The sequence below is a fragment of the Leptonotus elevatus genome, chromosome 1 (genome assembly GCF_054856555.1).
Source record: "Leptonotus elevatus isolate MCC_2025b chromosome 1, RoL_Lele_1.0, whole genome shotgun sequence".
Classification (NCBI taxonomy): Eukaryota; Metazoa; Chordata; class Actinopteri; order Syngnathiformes; family Syngnathidae; genus Leptonotus; species Leptonotus elevatus.
In genome coordinates, this window is record NC_141239.1 from 25,889,976 (window position 1) to 25,908,728 (window position 18,753).

General features: G+C 41.0%; 1 long non-coding RNA gene across 1 annotated transcript; it reads right to left on the reverse strand.

Annotated features, from left to right (window-relative positions):
- Nucleotides 1–706: 706 nt before the first annotated feature.
- LOC147181409 (uncharacterized) lies at nucleotides 707–18,232 on the reverse strand. The gene is made up of 3 exons (XR_015097269.1): nucleotides 17,841–18,232; nucleotides 16,236–16,322; nucleotides 707–1,322 (listed from the first exon to the last, which is right to left on the reverse strand). It is a non-coding gene; the product is annotated as an uncharacterized LOC147181409 (long non-coding RNA).
- Between the last annotated feature and the right edge of the window lie 521 nt (nucleotides 18,233–18,753).

Here is an 18,753-nt window from a genome sequence, read left to right on the forward strand (position 1 = left end):
TGAGTTAACTAGGGAAGTCATGCGATTAATTGCGATTACAAATTGTAATCGCCTGATGCTCCTAATTTTTAATAATCTTTTCTTTTTTTTAAACATAAATATATATATTTAAAAAATTTGAATAACCTTTTTTTTTATTTAAGAAAAGATTATTCAAAATTAGGGGCGACAGGCGATTACAATTTTTAATCGTAATTAATTGCATGACTTCACTAGTTAACTCGCGATTAATCACACATTTTATATCTGTTCTACTACAATAAATAAAAAATCTAGGTTTTCATACTCTTGTTACCAAAAGTTGGGAAAATGTTAAACTAATAGAAATTGTTAAAATGAATTTTTGACGTCTATAGCCGTCAATGGCAGTGAATGAGTTAACCATGTCACAGGTTATCTGGGTTTTTTTTTATTTTATTTTTTTTAGATGTGGTTTGCTTTTAATAAACCTTATGTTCCTTCAAGGACTTCATCTAGCTGAAGAAATAGGAACATTTTCTCAATTCACTCTTTTTAGTTGATAATAATCATTCATATTGAAAATCTTTGCTGTTCAAAGATGTTGGGGGCCCCATGACTGTATTTGCCCTGGGCCCCCAAGAGACTAAACATACCCCTGTATGTGAGAGCAGCACTATTTAACATGTAAATAGTGTTTACATTTTAATTGTGCTGTGTGCAAAATATTTGTAAAACGCCTCCCGAATAAAAGTGTGTTTAGGCTGCATTGAAATTATGCCAAAAGGAAAGTTCTACACATTTTGCAAAGACATGCATGCAACTAATTGATCCTTTCTTGCATGCTCAACAGGGTAAATGTAGCTGTCGATCTTAAATCGTTACATTAGCACAATTAAGCCTGAGTCATACTGAGAAGAGTCCCTTTCCTTTACTTGATATTTTTAGCCCTCAGGTCTTTTCACCTCTGCACAGCGAGAAGATTTGCTTCCGAGACAAACTGTCGCCGAGCTGATTTTTATTATGACTCCTCTCCTCAATTAAAACCCCCACATTTTACACAGATCAATATGGAGGGAGTCTATGAAAAACGTCAATACTTGTAGAAAGTGTGCGACTTGGAAGGACTCAGAGATGCGGTGTGCTCGGCTAACAAGTTCCCGCCTTTGAACTTTTTAATGTGGACGTTCTTTGTGAAATAGCAACGCATTGATTAATCCATCTGTACTGATCTGAATTTCCTCAGAGCTGTGCACATCCCTTTGAAATATTCAAAGTTGATCTCTTGGAATAACCATTATACGGACCTCTGCTCTCCTTCGGGGCACGCCATGAAAGTGGCTGCATACAAATGAAGCCTCAGCCTAGCAGAAAAAACAAAAACAAAAAAAGGTCAGGAAGGAAGCCTCGTGCGCATAATTTTGCTGTCAGAAATAGCAAGCTTGTTCATCGCAGGGCAAGTGTAAACAACGTTGCCTAATTGGTGCATACGTGTGACAGTCTCACTACAAGACATTGTTCACATTCACACATGCATATTGTAATCACATCCAACAAATATGAAATATGCCCTCGTTTATAATTGTAGATTGTCTGAACTGCGTGGTATGTGGCTGTGCAACTACTTTTAATGAGTGGCCGAGTTTTACTGCATAGGAATGACTGCTGGTTTGAAAGAAGTGTAATAGAAGCTCTGTGTTATACTAGAAAAGCCGTCTCTAAATATACACTCTTCTTGAAGGGTAGAGGTTCTACCCAGAACTATTTGCTTCTGAAAAACCGTTTTTTGAAAAAAAATTTTTTTTCAATGGTTCTCTTGAGGCTAAGGGTTCCTGTAAGAGCTGTTTTCAAAGCAGAGAACCCTTTTTGGAAGAAGGAGTTCTTTAAGGGCTGTTGAAAACAGGGGTATTCGAAGATCCTTACTAGTGATGCACCGAATATTTGGCCACCGGAAATTTCCGGCCGAAATAAAATTCAAGCCAAAAGAATATGGCCGAAAGAGCATGTTGTGGTGACGCAAGCAAAAAAAAAAAAACCCCGCTGCAAGCAAGTGTGTTTGAATTAAACACCAAACACGGGAGTGAGTGTCCGCCTTGCTGCTTGCTGGCATTTGTGAGTACCAGCAGCTTCATTGTGCACACCGGAAAAGGAGAGGGTCGCTTGGTAAACTATGTCGAAAAAGAGAGCGCTGCCGAGTACTGCGCTAAAGGTGAGCCACTCTCCTGCAGCGCCTTCCTTTTTTTCTTAGATCAGAGCCCCTCAAGCGCTTTCACTTTTTCACTTGCATTCTGGTGGCCGTGCTAAATACTATAGCTAATGTTAGCACTATTGCTATCAACAGTTTTAAACAAGTAAACACTTACCACTATCTCCGGTTGACTACAGATCTGTACAGGACGGCGTGTGTGACTTTGCAGGCCATTCCAAAAGCCGATTGGCTGGTGCCAAGAATTTTTTTTATTTTTAAACGTTGGTGAATATATGAATGTGCCGATTTTAAGTGCGCCGCGCCGTGTCTCGCTCCAAATAGTTTACAAATGCGTCATCCGCACCGCACGCATCCGTGCGAAGTACTATACATTGACTATAAAGTGCAATTGCACCGCCAGAAAATGCTCAGTTGCTCACCCTGCGTTTGGTGTTTAATGTACCATTCGTCAACATGTCTCTGGTGTTTGGTGTGGACACATTCCAATTTATATTGTGCTTTGTTAAAATGTCCGTGCTAAATAGGCCTAAATATTTTATAATAATATTATAATTTTAATTAATTATAATAAATGCAATGATAATAAAAAATTGGCATATTTCTTTTTCGTTTCGGTTTTCGGCCAAGCATTTCTCATTTTCGGTTTTCGTTTTTTGCCAAAGAATTTCATTTCGGTGCATCCCTAATCTTTACCATCAAACATTCAAAAGTACATTTTACAAGGTGTTACAGGAGTATTTTTGACATTTGACTCGTTTATTTTTTAAAAAGTTACTCAAATATTGAGGAACAAGCTCATGACCTTCAGCTTGGGAGAAAATCACTGAGCTAACCACCTGAACTATGCCACGCTTGTTTGCCACTATACTGCATTGCTTCTATGACTAAATGAGACCAACAACACACCAGACACCAGCACTATACCAACACACAGCATAAGCAGCATGGCTCAGGTGGCTGTCCCCCAACCTAAAGGTTTGGGTTCCGTACCGCTTGAGTAGCCTTTTATTATTATTATTTTTTTTATAATTCACTCAAAACTCTCCTTGTAAAATTTACTTACAATTTCTGAGTGAAAAAACTTTTCCCCCAAGTACACCCCACCCCATATATTTACTTTTAAAAACTGAGGAGTTGACCTATTACTTCTAGGGTGTGAATGGCGGCTGTGGCTGTGAGCCAGTTGTCCAGTAACCAGAAGGTGGATGTTATTCTCCTTTCTGTTGATGATGGCCCAAGTGTAATACATTTCTGTTTTGCGTCCAAAACATTCGCTTGTAAAATACCAAAACTTTGAATGGAAATAACGATGTATGGGCTGCACATGGCCACACATAAAATATTTATAAGCATCCAAACACTGATAGGTTCGCAGTTTCTCTTGAGTGTAAACACTAGGGGCCAAATCCACCCAAAAATTGCGTAGCTTTTGCGTGCTGTTAAAAATGGAGCAGTACATTGTTTGCGGATTCAGGCATACGTTTCTCCACTAAATAAAGATGCATAGCCCACCTTGCCGTTATGGAGAACCACAATTGCCTAAATTAAATAAATGAATACACCATTAAATAATTAAATAAATGTGTCATGAAATAATTAAATGTGTCATTTAACAATTAAATATGGAATTATTTAAACCAATAATTAAATAAATGCGTCATGAAATAATTAAATGTGTCATTTATTAATTAAATTACCTACATATATAAATATATATATAATTCTTTCTGTATTTATTTATTTTATTGTCCTGTGTTGCAGCGTTTTATTCATTAATTTTATCTGTCAAACTCGCCCGTCAAAATTAGTGGGCGGGGCTGATTCACTCAAATCTTGTCTAATCGACTGCTTTGGCCTGAAGAGGTTAGAAACATTACGGCTACGGTGATGGATTTTTTTTTCTGAAATAGAGTGATCGAGGCTTGTTGTTGTGCAAAACCAACATCAAAATAAAAGCGATATTTCTACTATTTCGCTAAAGTACAGTTTTGACTTGTAGGTGTTTCCATTGTTCTCGTAATGTCCCGCCTCGATTCTCGCGAGATTTCGCAGTTCTTGTAGGCGGTCAAGTCACGCTAACGGCTCCTCATGCAGCGTCACGAGAATAAATAGTATGCGTGCATGGAGCCGCGGCAGCCTTGGCTCAATAAGACTTGTTGTCCCCTCAGGAAGCAATTCCGACACAAAAGCGTGTGGCCCTGTATTTCCTTTTACCGGGCGGGGTCACATGACTAAAGGAAATGCGAAAAAAGTGACTTCCATTTCAACACGTCTCAAAAAGCACCTCATGAGTGCGTAAATCTGAGTATAATGGTAACGCACCTATTGAGTGAGGTCAATCGCGCCACCCAGCCTATCGAATTGTGTTTAGTAGCTACTCACTCTGCATCAATTCATTATTCTGAAATGGATTTGCCTTGACTTGGCGAGCAGAGTGACCAATCAGGTGTTAGGACCTGCCCACCAAACTTTGATGGGTGAGTTTGACAGATAACATAAATTCATGAAACACCGACACAGTGACCATGAAATAATTTATTAATTAAATAGAGAAATAATTTTTTATATATATATATATATATATATAATCAAAGGTAATTTCATTAATTAATTACACATTTAATAACACATTGATTGATTTAATTCCATATTTAATTAATAAATGAACCATTTAATTAATTAATGACACATTTATTTAATTATTGAATGGTGTATTAATTTATTTAATTTTGTCACTTTTGGTCCTCCATATACCATCCTTCCTGCTCCACCAATGCCCGCGCATCCTGATTAAGTCCCAAATATGGCGCCTCAAAATGTTGTTTCCCAGCAAGAACACCTTGGATCACCAATTTTTCTGTTGGACCAAATTAGCTACAATGCTTATTTGTCCATTTATTCAATTATGTTGGTGGAAAATGGCAAACCGTTGCTTTAGTACAACATTATATTTGATTTATATTCACACCTCCTGATATTACAAGTAGGCAGTGAATGGGCTGTGCATTTGGGCCTTCAATAGGAATTTACCAGATATAATTCACCTCTTTATGCCATAATGATCAGGCCACAACAACAATAATAACAGCAACACCCCCCCCCCCCCCATACACACACACAATACAGCAAATATTTGTGCCACCTACATTATATGGAGCGGTTCATAATTAATTCATACACTGCCATTGACAGCTATAGACGTCAAAAATTAATTTGAACTATTTCTATTAGTTTAATTTTTTTTCCACTTTTGTTAACAAGAGTATTTTTTTTATTGTACATTTAGAACAGATATAAAATGTGTGATTAATCGTGAGTTAACTATTGAAGTCATACGATTAATTACGATGAAAATTTTTAATCGCCTGACGCCCTGAATTTTTAATTATCTTTAAGTCACAAATTTTAAATCTGTTCTAAATGTACAATAAAAAAATACTTCACAAAAGTATAATTTTTTTTTAAACTAATAGAAATAGTTCAAATGAATTTTTGACGTCTATAGTCGTCAATGGCAGTGAATGAGTTAATATTTATCTAATCAAACATCACAAATGTGAATTAAATACATCATGCTCACTAAAGATATGCCGATTGAATTTATCGATGTGTGCAGTTTGATTTTTGCTAGTGGATCAAGGTTGCTCTTACCAGCCAATCACAGTACATAAAAATGCTAACGTGTTTTTGGGCCTGCTAACCAGCCCTCTGAAGCAAATTCCAAATTTGATTTGATTGCAGAAACAGCCGCTACTGTATAGTGAAGTTTACATACCATTAGCCAAAATAATAATAATAAAATTTAGCATCTATACGGTAAGTACCGGAAGCAATGCAGCCAAAAGAAACGTTGATCACTGATGTGTTCAAGGAGACCTTTCCCTTTCTACTTGTCAACGTGTCTTCAGTTGGTTATTCCATGTCTCAAAAAAGTGCCTACAGATCTTTTTTTTTATACACTTGAACGGCTAAAGTTTCCCCGTAGCATAATCTCCATTACCCATGAAGCATTGCGTGTCCATGCGATGGCATGTAGTCTGAGCACACGCTCCTCCACACCTTGTTGCACCATCTGCAAACACCCCCCCTCCGCCCAACTCCCACTTCCAGTCTCAGCTGCTCATCAGCGTTTCATTTTGTCTCCCAATATGCATCGGTGTTAGCCTCTCAGCTGTTGTCTGCGTGTCTGCTTGACTTCAGCCGTGAAAGTGCAACAAGGCTCACAGCGTTGTCTGTGGCACATGGCCAGGGTGATGCCAGGGTGTGCCACTTTTTCATGACTGTCAATAATATATTTGCATGCCTTTGTGTCTCCTGAGTCAAACGTTATTTACTTTATTGGCACAGTGGTTATTCTTCACTGGACACACAGCTGCATGCTTTACAATTTGCACACATGTAATCCAAGCATATGGTCCAACTATGAAGCACACAAGGTGATTTATGTAACATTTCGAGCAGATCTTAGCAACGCTCTTTATGAATGAAGCTGCCATTCTTTAATATGGATCCAATTACCAAATGTTGCCTTGATGAGGAATAAGTTGAAGGTTGCCTCCCGTGTTTGTTCTGTTCATTAAAACGCACAATAATGCAAGGGTTCTAATTAAAATCTCTAATTAAGACTGCGTGTTGACAAAGAGCAGATCGCACTGTAAGAGCCTCCAGGGGCAGCAGACGCACTGCTATGAAATGCTAATAATGAAGCAGGCATAGAAATGGAGCAAATACTCTTAACTGCACTTTATAGAGCAGTAAAAAAAAAAATCTTAGCTGAAACAAAGTGCTGTGCATAAATAAACTCAAACATTAAACATCAAACACAACAAAAATAATAAGAAGAACCATAATAAGAAGAACTAACGGATTGAATAAATAAAGTATGCTATTCCATTTTAAGAAAAGTATACAAAAATATCATCTTACAAAAACATAAAAGCAGTTGGTGACATCCTGCAGCACCTCTTCGGTGTCTTTGACCAAACTGTCAAGAGTAGAACAGGGATGGGCAACTTAAAGGCAGGCGGGAGCAACACATTTTCAGCACTCCCGCACCTCCTAATGATGTATAGCAGAAATGTTATTTTGTATATGGACAAAATATTTGTGAAATGCATGCTCTTACTATATTTCATTTTTGATGATAGACTTACATTTCTCAGTGTATAGAATATCCATTATCCTAACCCAACAACAAATGTTTTGAAGAAAGCAACAAACTAACCACATACTGTAGACATACTACTTTTTCCAGTGCAAAGGATTCTCTTGCATAAAAATGACATATTAAGGAAGGCACATAACTGTTGAACAAGTAACCAACATAAAGGGCAAGAATTCATTTTGTGCATATTGATTTTTTTGAAAATTGATCAAGGCCCGCCTGTTGTCATCCCTGGTGTGGAAGTTGTACTGAGACTGCCCAGAGGAGGGAGTGGAGAAGAGCCGCGTGCACTGCCAAACTTCATCTCAAATTTTCCGCACATGTTATGGTGTTCCTTCCTGGGGTTTCATTTTTGTTCAAATTAGAATTATTTGACCACCAAACTGTAGACAAAATGTACTTTTAACTGAATAGAAGTCTAGACATTCTTCACAAATCTTTGTTTGAGTCAAGGCATGTTTTGGTGCTTATTCAAGATACAATTAATTTTTTTCAAGTTTTGTATTTGATTGCCTTGTCCTTTGCTCAACAGCACACACTGTACTCGGAGACACAAAAGTTCTTTAAAAATTTCATTTATTTAGGAATAAGTTGGACGCAAACTTTCCAAAGTGCAGAGGTCAGTTGAATCAATATTAAGAAGGTACATGATGGACAGTCAAGGACCATGAAGCACTCATTGTCTCATGCTGGACTTCAGTCACACATCCACTTTTCCCTCGTCTTTGATGTTGATGAACAACAATCAGCCAACAGATGGAGGATCATCGTCTCTCCAATTAATTGAATTGAATTGAATTGTACGACGGTGTCAAGAAAACGAAGAAAAAGGCGGATAAACTACAGCTTTAGCACTAGCTGCAGCGGATAGTGTGTGTCAGAGGAAACTGTTTAATTGAGCACAGCTTCCCGCTTCACGGATCACGGCAGCAAATCAAACTGATCCGTGCTGTCACCTCCACAGAAGCACCGTTTCAAAGCTGTTCCGTTTTTTTTCTCATTCTGATTTGTTTGAATATGCGAAAGAGGAATAAAAGCAGGTCAGGTCTGTGGGAATAACAACACCCAGTTGTCCTTTTTGGTACAGCTTTCTGTATGGAGTCAATATTATATATATATAAGAATGCCCGTGACTAATCACAAATGTAACATATATACCAATCTTTCTGGACCAGATTAGAAAAGAGGCGTAGGTTACCGTGATCCCACACTGAACACAGAAAGATGCATATTTGTTGTACACACAAAAATGCAACGGCAGCATTTAAAATGTCTTCACTCTTGTGCCCGATTTAAAAAATGATCAGATTTGTTCTGTGTGGACAAAAAGCATGAATGTCATACAACCTTTAGTGAGTTCCTGTTTACATGAAAGAAGCAGTATTGCATTTTGCATTGTGTTCCTTGATGGTAATCAATGGGAATGAACCGTGACCTTGAAACCAAGGTCCTTATTGAGATGTGATTTTTGGCATTCCATTACAATCTTACTATTACTTGTAATGCAAATGATGGTAATTGCTGCTCTCCTACTTTATAAAGGAAAGAGAAGATCACATTCCGGCTTGTGAATTTATTCAGAAAAAAGTGTAAGCAGCGTACGGAAGGATGGTTGGCTTCCAGGCTGCGAGCGTAACGGAGCTGACAGGTTCTCCCATCACTGCCAAGCGTGCCATGATTTGCCTGGCGGCTAACCGCCAATCGTGGCATGGCATGCTAACGCCAAGTCAAACATGGCCGCTAATTGTAAACAACTTGATCTGTAGGAATCAGTAAGCAGAGGGGTTTGATTGACAGATGGACATCATTGTTAAGATGTAAGGAAAAATGAGGACGTTGTACAAATGAATGAATGAATGTTTGCGAGACTCCCTGATCACTTAATGAACAGAAAATTTATAATTGAAAATGCAAACCTGATAGAAAAACAAATCGGTAGTACATAGCATTCAAATTAATGTAATCAGTCACAGCCTGTCCAAAAAACATGGGGAAAACAAACAAACAATTACCAACAGAGGGGGACAAAATGGGAAGCTTGGCAGTTATTAAGTTGAAAACAAAAGAAACATAAGGAATGGGGAGGGAATAAAAACAAGATTCAAGCTCTGGTCCTAACAAAGTACATCACTGCACATACATCATAGAAAGACATCACAACAGGATTCAAGACTTGTGGAACGGAGTGGGACAAGGGGAAGGTATGTGACACCCTATAGCAACTGCAGCCTTTTCAAAGCCAGGGCATCTGCAGTGCACCTGGGTCATCATGGGGAAAAGAAGTGTGTGGGAAAGCTAACAAAGGCAGTGAAATATTAAGGATGTGTACTGTATGCATTGCGTGGAATCATGAATGTCCCAGCTGACACATCAAAGCATATCATCTTATTGCCATGGAGACAGCCTTGGCTGGCCTAATTAGGAACATGGAGCACAGGAGAATGGAGGGAAGTGACGATAAGCGATACTTCAGCGTTCTGCAGCAGTCAACAAGCTGACAACATTTTCGGCTAGCCTTGAGCGGCATCGATTGGCTAAATTAGCAATCAATTTTTCAAGATGAGACGCCTACTGTACTAATGGTGGTAACCATTAGGAAAAGTTACTCAAGAGTCACATCCAACCTTCGAGTCAGTTTGTTCGTTGGATGAGTCTGCGTGTTGATCGCTCGTCCCTCACCATCCAAAATGACTACCAGCTTGCTCACTTCCATTAAAGCTGCTCCCATCTCAAAAAAAGTATCCCTCTTATCAGAATCCCAATAATGTAGGTATCCTTCACGTCCTTGTCAACAAAATGTGTCAACAGCATCATCAACAGAAAAATCTTACATTTTGACCTCAGTTTTGATTCAATTGCTGATCAAGCTTTACGCTAATATCGACATGTGACAAATATACTGAATGCATGTTTTTCTGATTAATTAGTTATATTGACGTGTGTGTGTGTGTGTGTAATCTGTGGGTGAGTCTTCTTTGTGAAGAATTTTTATTTATTTGGAGCTTCTGTGCCTCGACTTGACATCGTCAAACTCCACGTAATCAAGATCAGTAGTGTGCGGCAGCGTGGAGCTGCAAGGCGTCCGGACAGCGAACCCTCAGCAGGGCAGTGGAACGGTCTCGCGGTAGGCGAAGAAACGAACCAGCCTCAGGAATTCTAAAGGAATCTTCTATCAAGTAGAATATTCACAAGCAGGCGAATAAGCCGAGTCAAGGTTGCCAAGTTGTGGGCCAAATTGGGAGTTGTTTTATTTTATTTTTATGTGCAGAATGCAGATGTTAAAAACATTGACTTGCTTTAGATGCATGTGTGCAGGCTCCACCACTGCCCAGCCCTCCCAACGGCAGCAGTTGTGATAACTTTTGACAGCTCACACTCACTCTTTGAATAATTTCTTTGATGCATACGGTCACCACATTCCAATCCATTCCCTCTGAGTTACTTTTAAACTGACTGCGTTTGGGAACCTGCCATTTGATTGAATGACTAACTAACCCTTTCCCGGCGACGAGCAACTCGCAAATCATCACTTGTCAACATTACATGAAGCTGACGCTAGCTCCTGCGTCCCAAATGGCAGCGATAATCACATGGTTTGCTCACAACATTGCAGCTACCGCCATGGGAGTGCAGGCAAGGTTGCCTTTTGAGCTATTTGTGACAATTTATCCACTTGTTGGAAATTATTTTTAGATCATGATTTTTTGGGGTAGAAATGCTTATATTTTTCACGTAGTTTTGTAAATTCTTGCCTGAATTCGGTGTTTACGCTGTGAGCATGAATTTTTAATGAACTCATACTCAAACTGGACTTTAGTGGACACAAGCAGTGAGATCCAGCAATCGCATGTTATCAGAGTTCATCTGGAGTTTTCTTGTGTTTGCACTTCCTTCTACACTCGTGACGGTTTATTGAGATGCGCACGCTGCATCTGATGCAACGCCAGCTGCGTCCATTTTCATACATGCCACAATGAAAACCTCACAAGGGCTGCTTGTGTGTGTTCCTACCTCTGCGTCGAGAACGAGTTCATTCTTTTCAAGGGGGTCAATGTGGCGACAATTTTAGCCAATGATGCATCCTCGGCAGTGCGGCCCGGCATTTCTCAACTGTCATCACCATCCCGCCTCAATTACTGTGAAGGATTGTCCGGGGCAAGGTCGTTGGCTCAGCCACGAGTTTCCCCACATATACAAACAGCGTTTGTGTGAGTCTAAAAACCCACCAGCCGCTGGACTCTTTTTCAGGCACACCTGCACTAATAAGTCTCAGTTGATGCTGCTGATTCAACAGTAAGTTTATTATTGTGGTTGGAGACATTTAAGTATCTCCTCTCCATGCAAAGAAGGTTAATAATCAACTTGAAGATAATGCAAGCAGAGAGAGGAAAAAGAAAATCCAGGGTCTACAGTATATCTCAAATGTGCAAACGTCAGAGCTGTCATTTACACTGCGCTCGCCTTTCTTCTGGGTTCATTCAAGTGTTGCAGTGCAGCATTCCGAGTTCACGCGCACTCGAGAGGATTGCACATGAAACGTTAAGGCCTCCTCTTAAGCCAGTTTAACTTGGAAATAAGGAGATGCAATAAGAAACAGAAGAGCTTTGACTACATATATGAAAATACATGCACTTCCAAAACGATTGACATTTATTGTTTGTGCAAAGCCCAAATAAATTCTTCAATTATTCTGAAGATTGCTGTGATACTGTATTTTTCATGTCACCAGTTTCTTCGTCATATTTTTTTTTAAATTAGAATGTATATTACTTGATTAAGTAATTTGCTTTTTTTTCAATTCAAATGTACGTGTCATTTCATTTATTTATTTAAAAGAGCACACCACTAATAACTCATTTTACAATATTAGGCATTGTGTATAAGAAAAGTGCAAATACAGAATACACACGTCACAATGACCACGTGACCCGATACTGTACTTAATGCAAAAATACTCATAAAAAGTCATATAAAATCCTAATTGTTCAACATACCATTTTTTTAAGGAAGAGTTGAAATGAACCATTTCACAGAACAGCTGGTTAGTTTTTCATAAGTCTTGTATTCTTTTAAACATCGTATTTATTTACCCCTCCGTGAGCCGTCACCTTAAGGTGGTGGAGGAGTTTGTGTGTCCCAATGATCCTAGGAGCTATGTTGTCTGGGGCTTTATGCCCTTGGTAAGGTCAACCTTGGCATACAGGTCCTAAGTGAGGGGCCAGACCAAGCATGGACCAAAAGACCCCTTATAACAAATAACATTATTGATTGAGGTTTCCCTTGCCTGGACGTGGGTCACCGGGGACCCCCTCTGGAGCCAGACTCGTTGGCGAGCGCTTGGTGACCGGGCCTGCCCCCGTGGGGCCCGGTCGGACACAGCTCACCAATCGTGGGAGGGGTGCGTAGAGAGTCGGGCAGCAGGCAAGGGCGGGGACCTTGACAGATCGACCCCTGGCTCTCGGGACATGGAATGGCACCTCTCTGGCGGGAAAGGAGCTTGAGCTGGTGCGCGAGGCTGAGAAGCTTCGACTAGACACGCATCCGCACACAGCTTGGGTTCTGGTACCAATCCTCTCAAGAGGGGTTGGACTGTTTTCTACTGTGGAGAGCAGGTGTTGGCATATTCATTGCCTCCCGGCTTGGCGCCTGTACGTTGGGGTTCACCCCGATGGACGAGAGGGTAGCCTTCGAGTGGCGAGGACGGGTCCTGACTGTTGTATGTGCCTATGCTGCATACAGAAGCTAAGACCCTTTTTGTAGTCCTTGCAGAGTGCTCCCCCTGAGGACTCCCTAGTTCTGCTGGGGTACTTCAACGCTCACGTGGGCAATGACAGTGAGACCTAGAGGGGTGATTGGGAGGAACCCCCCCCCCCCCCAGGTGCCGATTAGAACCCGAGCAGTGTTTTGTTAATGGACTTCTGTGCTTGTCACCATAACAAGCACCATGTTCAAACATAAAGGGTGTCCATAAGTGCACTTGACACCTGGACACCACTTTTTGGCCTACATTGGATTATATTGCTCCATATCTACTGTCACTCCTTGGAGAATTCATCAGTTTATACTTGCGTGCTTCTATTGATTATTATAGGCTGAACCAGTAGGAAGTAGCACACTATTCAATCAAGTCAAGCTGAATCTATTTAAACACATTTGTTTCCTGTAGGGTGTGTGTGTGCGGTCTTATTTTTGTTCCATAGTGGGGCCAACATTCTGGGATTTCACAGAGTTGTGGGGCCCACCCATTCATGTAGGGCCCTTTTGCTGGGCCCCACAAGTTTAGACCTCTTTTTGAGGGTCAAGACTTAGTTTTAGAGTTTAGGTTTGAATTAGGTTATGGTTGAGGTTAGGGTAAGGAATAGGGGTAGGCAATCATTTTAGGTGGTTGGGATTAGGGGAAGGGGCTAGGAAATGCATTATGTGAATGAGATGGCCCCACAAATATAGTAAAACAAACCTCTGTGTGTGTGTGTGTGTGTGTGTGTTTGTGTGTGCGTGTGTGTGCGTGCACGCGCGTGTGTGTTACAGCTCTCCTGGGATGAGCAGCGCGGATTTCCAGCATAATGTAAGTCGTTTTTTTTTCATCTTCTTTACTTTCTCCCTCCTCCCTGACATTGTAGGCAAAATGCAGGTGCATTCATTATCCTGTAATTACCCTGCTGTTGGTCTGGTGGTGTATTATTCATTACGTGCTACATTCCACCCGCGCTGTTGTGACAGCAAAGGTAAAATGAGGGAGCATCATAGAGCGCATCAGCTCCACGGGCGTCATTAATGAGAAGGTAAGAAAGTTGCTCTCAAGGCCGCCTTGAGGAGATCTGCCACTAATCAGTTTCCCGTCCACTTAGTTTTACCTTCATTTTACGACGTCATTGGGCGTCAGAGTGGAAACAGCTGGTGGGAGTGAAATTGCTAAGTAAGTGATGCTTGGCTCGTGTCGTCAACACGATGCTCGCTGACACATCATGTTTCAAGGGGGCTTGGAAAGCGGGCCAACTTGTGAGGATTCCGGGGGAAGCATGAAAGCGAAGCGGGACGGTGAGTCACTCTTTTGGACTCAGCATCTCACCTAAATGCAAGTAAAAGATTGTGAAAGTCATGCGAGCAGTCATGCGGATCACAGGGCAGCGAGGTGATTCCGTGTTTCACCTGCCTCACAGTCAATGAGGGCTGGGGTGGGAATCTCAGTTTGGGGGCTTCCTGTGTGAAATCGGCATGCTTTCGGTGGCTACTCCCAGAATAGGTTTGTATTATTTCAAGATACAATCCTCCAATCCACAGGAAATTATTGCAACACACTTGTAAACAAATGCAAAGAACAAATAAATCATAGCAAAATGAGTCACATTGACCCATATTTCAGAATTGGTTTCGGCATAATCAAAAAGAGAATGATAATAGCTTTCCGGTGACATCTGCTGCAGGCTCAGCTGCTCTCTCTGCTTCTCAGTCCAGCAGAAATATTAGTTATTCTTTGCAGAGGATAGAGAATATACGCATGTGAATATTGTCATATGGTCTGTCTACATGTGTTGCAGCACTGCAACATACTGGGAAACATAGTGTTGCGTTTTGGGGGTGTGGTTGAGGGAAGGTGGAGCCAAATGTAGGAAAGCAAGGCAGCAGGGATGCGGTAAAAAATGTTAAGTTTCATTTTAAAGAAACAAAGAGGTGAAAAAAGACACTTGAAACCAAAACTAAACAACCAAGTTCAACAGCCAAAATCAAAGTAACAAATTGAATGATTGATTGATTGGTTTATTGGTCCCCGTGGGGAAATTCATTTTTTACATACATCACAGACAGACAGTAGACACGACAATATACATGGCATAAGACAGGGTGGCGGATTTAAATTGTAAACAACAAATAAATAATAAACAGAGAACCTGACGTGGTGAAGACTGAACAAGACGCAAGGGAACAACGAGAGCCCGGACGGGAACAACAATGGATCGACACAGACGGAGGGGAAACAAGAGACCAAATACACACGAATGAACACAAAGAGAGACACCTGGACAAGATACACATGGTTGAGGGCTCTGATTGGCTTACACAGGACGGAGGACAGACAAGGTGGGCGTGATTATACTAAACAAGACAGACGATGACAACAAGAAACACAAGGAAAAGGAAGACAACACAACCTGCCAAAAACCAAACCCAACCAAAACCAAACCCAGACCATGACACATAGAAGAGATGTAGTGTAATTAACAGGACGAAAGAAGAGTCAGAGAAGGTCTCCTACTAAGCTGCATTATGGTCCTTGTTCCCAGAGAGCAGAGGGAATAAACGAGTGAGTGTGAGTATTGTCATACGCTTGGTTTGCTTGTGCTCTTGCTCCACGTGTGTATTTATAATACTATAACATCGATGCTAATTTTATTACAACTATATAAAACGATATCCAGTTTTCATCTGGGTCGTATCGCCAGTGATAAATGGGGCATGACTGTATTGTGAAGACCCTGATTTAAAGCTCGTCGGCCATCTTTGAAAGAAGTTAAGACGTGCAGTCTGGAGAAATACCCTTCAAGCCAACCTGCTCGCACTTTTGGTGCTGCTTTATCTTGGACAGCGCTCTAAACTTTACTCGCATTGTATTATTCATGACAAAAACAAGACTGTGACTTGTTTTACAAATGAATAATTTGGCATAAAAGGTGACTCAAGCAAACAAGAGGCCCGTTTCTCCCTGACATGCGCTCATCAGCCAGTGAAAAATTGAAAGAGTACAACATGGTGCATGTTTATGAATTCAACATTTATAAAGTGCGCTCACTTGTACACACAGAACCTTATTTGCATGAGAAACACCTGATCTAAGGGCCAATCAAACGTCCATCTTTGTTAATTTCGTTCCGGCTTGTCACGGGACAAACATTCCAAAGTCCTCACCGGCAGCTTCTTGCTCGAAGCCCACCTCCCAGGCAGGTTTTCATCAGGTTGCGGGGGACTCCTCATTTCTCGCGCTTCGCAGACTTTCTGCAACACAGCAACATTTATATTTCAGCGGCTGCATATGAATTATGCACAGCAACGCGGTAAGAAAGGGTTTAATGATGTCTCGCCGGTGCAAGCTAGCGATCGGGCCCGTCTGGGCTGCCGGGTCGGCAACGTCGACTCGACCTCATCCCCATGCCTCAACGCCGTTTCAGGTTTGCAGTCAGCGCACAGATTTGGGCAAGGACCTCAGGTTCCGACCCTGTCAGAATATTGATGGGCGCTGACATCTGGTGTAATGATTCTTTGTCAGCCAAGAAACGAGCGGACGGGCCCAATTCGGCTCGTATCGCGCACTGACTTTTAATTAAGAGTCCTCCACCATCTCCTTTTGACCTCGTCATCTCCAGACGCCGTTGATTTTGTGTCAACGCCTGAACGCGTCACCCCGATGCAAACCGCTGCAAGCGCCGTAATGGTGATTTGATGAATACAAACTCGAGATCTAGAACATGGCTCCTCGATTAAAAGTTAAACAGGTTCACTGCTGGAAAATGTATTCAAGCCGAGATCAGGAACATTGTCATGTCGGGCATGCATTAAAATTCACTATGAAATATGTATCTCTGACTGCAAATGCAACAATATTTCTTGTTACTCGTGTATTTTCTATGAGAGCAGTGTTGAGTTGATGAAAAAAAAACTCTGACAACCTTCTTGATTGGAAAAAGATTGTCTGGTTAAATATAGCTGATGTCAAAGCAACTGCAGTCTCACCAAAAAATGCCCCGCCCAAAACATTTTGTGCATCCCTTCTAACAGGGGGCAGGCAACGTACAGAGCGAATATCTAATGCTACTTCTTGAATATGTGTGCCATAGTGTCGCAGAGTGTCTTCTGACACTGCAGGATCACCCAGGCAACAATTTTGTTTTTGTTCCTCCCAAGCCTGCAAAGACACCAGAGTTATAGCGTATTTCCACTGGAGCCCAGTACCGCATCGTGCAAAGCCAGCACGGTGTTGGCGAGCATTCCATTAGTACTTCCATAGTTCTTTTCTCTTTTGTTACATTTGCAAAATTATTTAAAACACAAAAAGTCTGAATTAATTCCTGAAAAGCATACATTTCCAATCTGCAACCGATACCCTAAAGACCAGAGGAAATGTCAGATTATGCAGATTAAATTACCAGCAAAATAATTAAATTATAGGTCTGGTAGTGATGGGATTTTCGGCTCTTTTGGATGATCCGGTTCATTTTGATCGGCTCAGTTTTTGGCTCTCAAACAGCTCAATTTGAGCTTTTCTTTGAAATATTCACGACAAATTTAGCATACATTTTGATAAATGACTTGGTGAACTAATAGCGTACTTTCACTGTAGCCCAGCACCGCACCGTTCAAAGCCAGCACGGTGTTGGCGAGCGTTTCCATTACAGCTGACCGTGTCGGAAGCGGACCGTGCGGAGCTGCTTGGGCCAGAGCGAGCCCAGGACATGACGTAAAACACCACGGCAGTTGATTGGGCGGTCGGTTCTGTGATGCCATCAGTAAACTTACCAGCCATGTCCTTTTCATCAAGTGTTCGTCTTCTTCTTCGCTGCCACTGCTATCAGCGTGTATAGCCTCGAGGGCTTTCCGACGATAAAACATCATCCTTTTCTTCGCGGCGGCGATCCTCCTTGCGTTGCGAGCTCTGAAGAAGCGCCACATCCGAAGCACCACAAAAAACAGAAACAAACAAAAACAACGATCAACTGATACCGGGCAGCGTCGTCCTCCATGGCGTCTGTGTATTGGTTATGTGTTGTTTCCCGCGCTCGACTTTTGTGTCGCAGCCGGTTATGCGTAAACAGTTCAGTGGGTCTGGGACAACAGATAATCAGCACTCACCAACTTCATAGTTAAATATAGAAAACTTGTCGGGAGTTATTCTATTTTGACATGTACCACATTACTTTGCAGTTTTCACCCTTAAACTTTACTTTGAAAGAGGAAGTTGGGGATTTTTTTTGCCTGGAAACATCCCAGATAAAATAAATAAAATAAACTGATAAAATTAAATAAATACCATTTCTACAATTGTATACTATTGCAACAATATCATTAAATTTCACACTGAACTGGAAGAACTAATGCAATATTTATGAAACTAGAAAATGCTGGGAAATGGAAAAATTAAATACAATAAATAACTTGATTTTTTTTACCTATTTTGGATATAAACATCATCAAGTAATATTATACAACTGAACAGGGCTGTTTCATTGTTTTAAAGTACAACATGAACCATTTACAGTGGCTTGCTTCCTCACCGTTTGTCCGACTAGCACACACCCAATTGCCCCCCTTGCAAAGCGGCTCCAAATGAACCGTTTGATTGGCTGGGGGATTTCAAATGTATGCGACTGGTCTGTGTATTTCCTGCAGGCCTACATTTAAATTTCAAGCCTTGGTTGAAAATAATCTAATA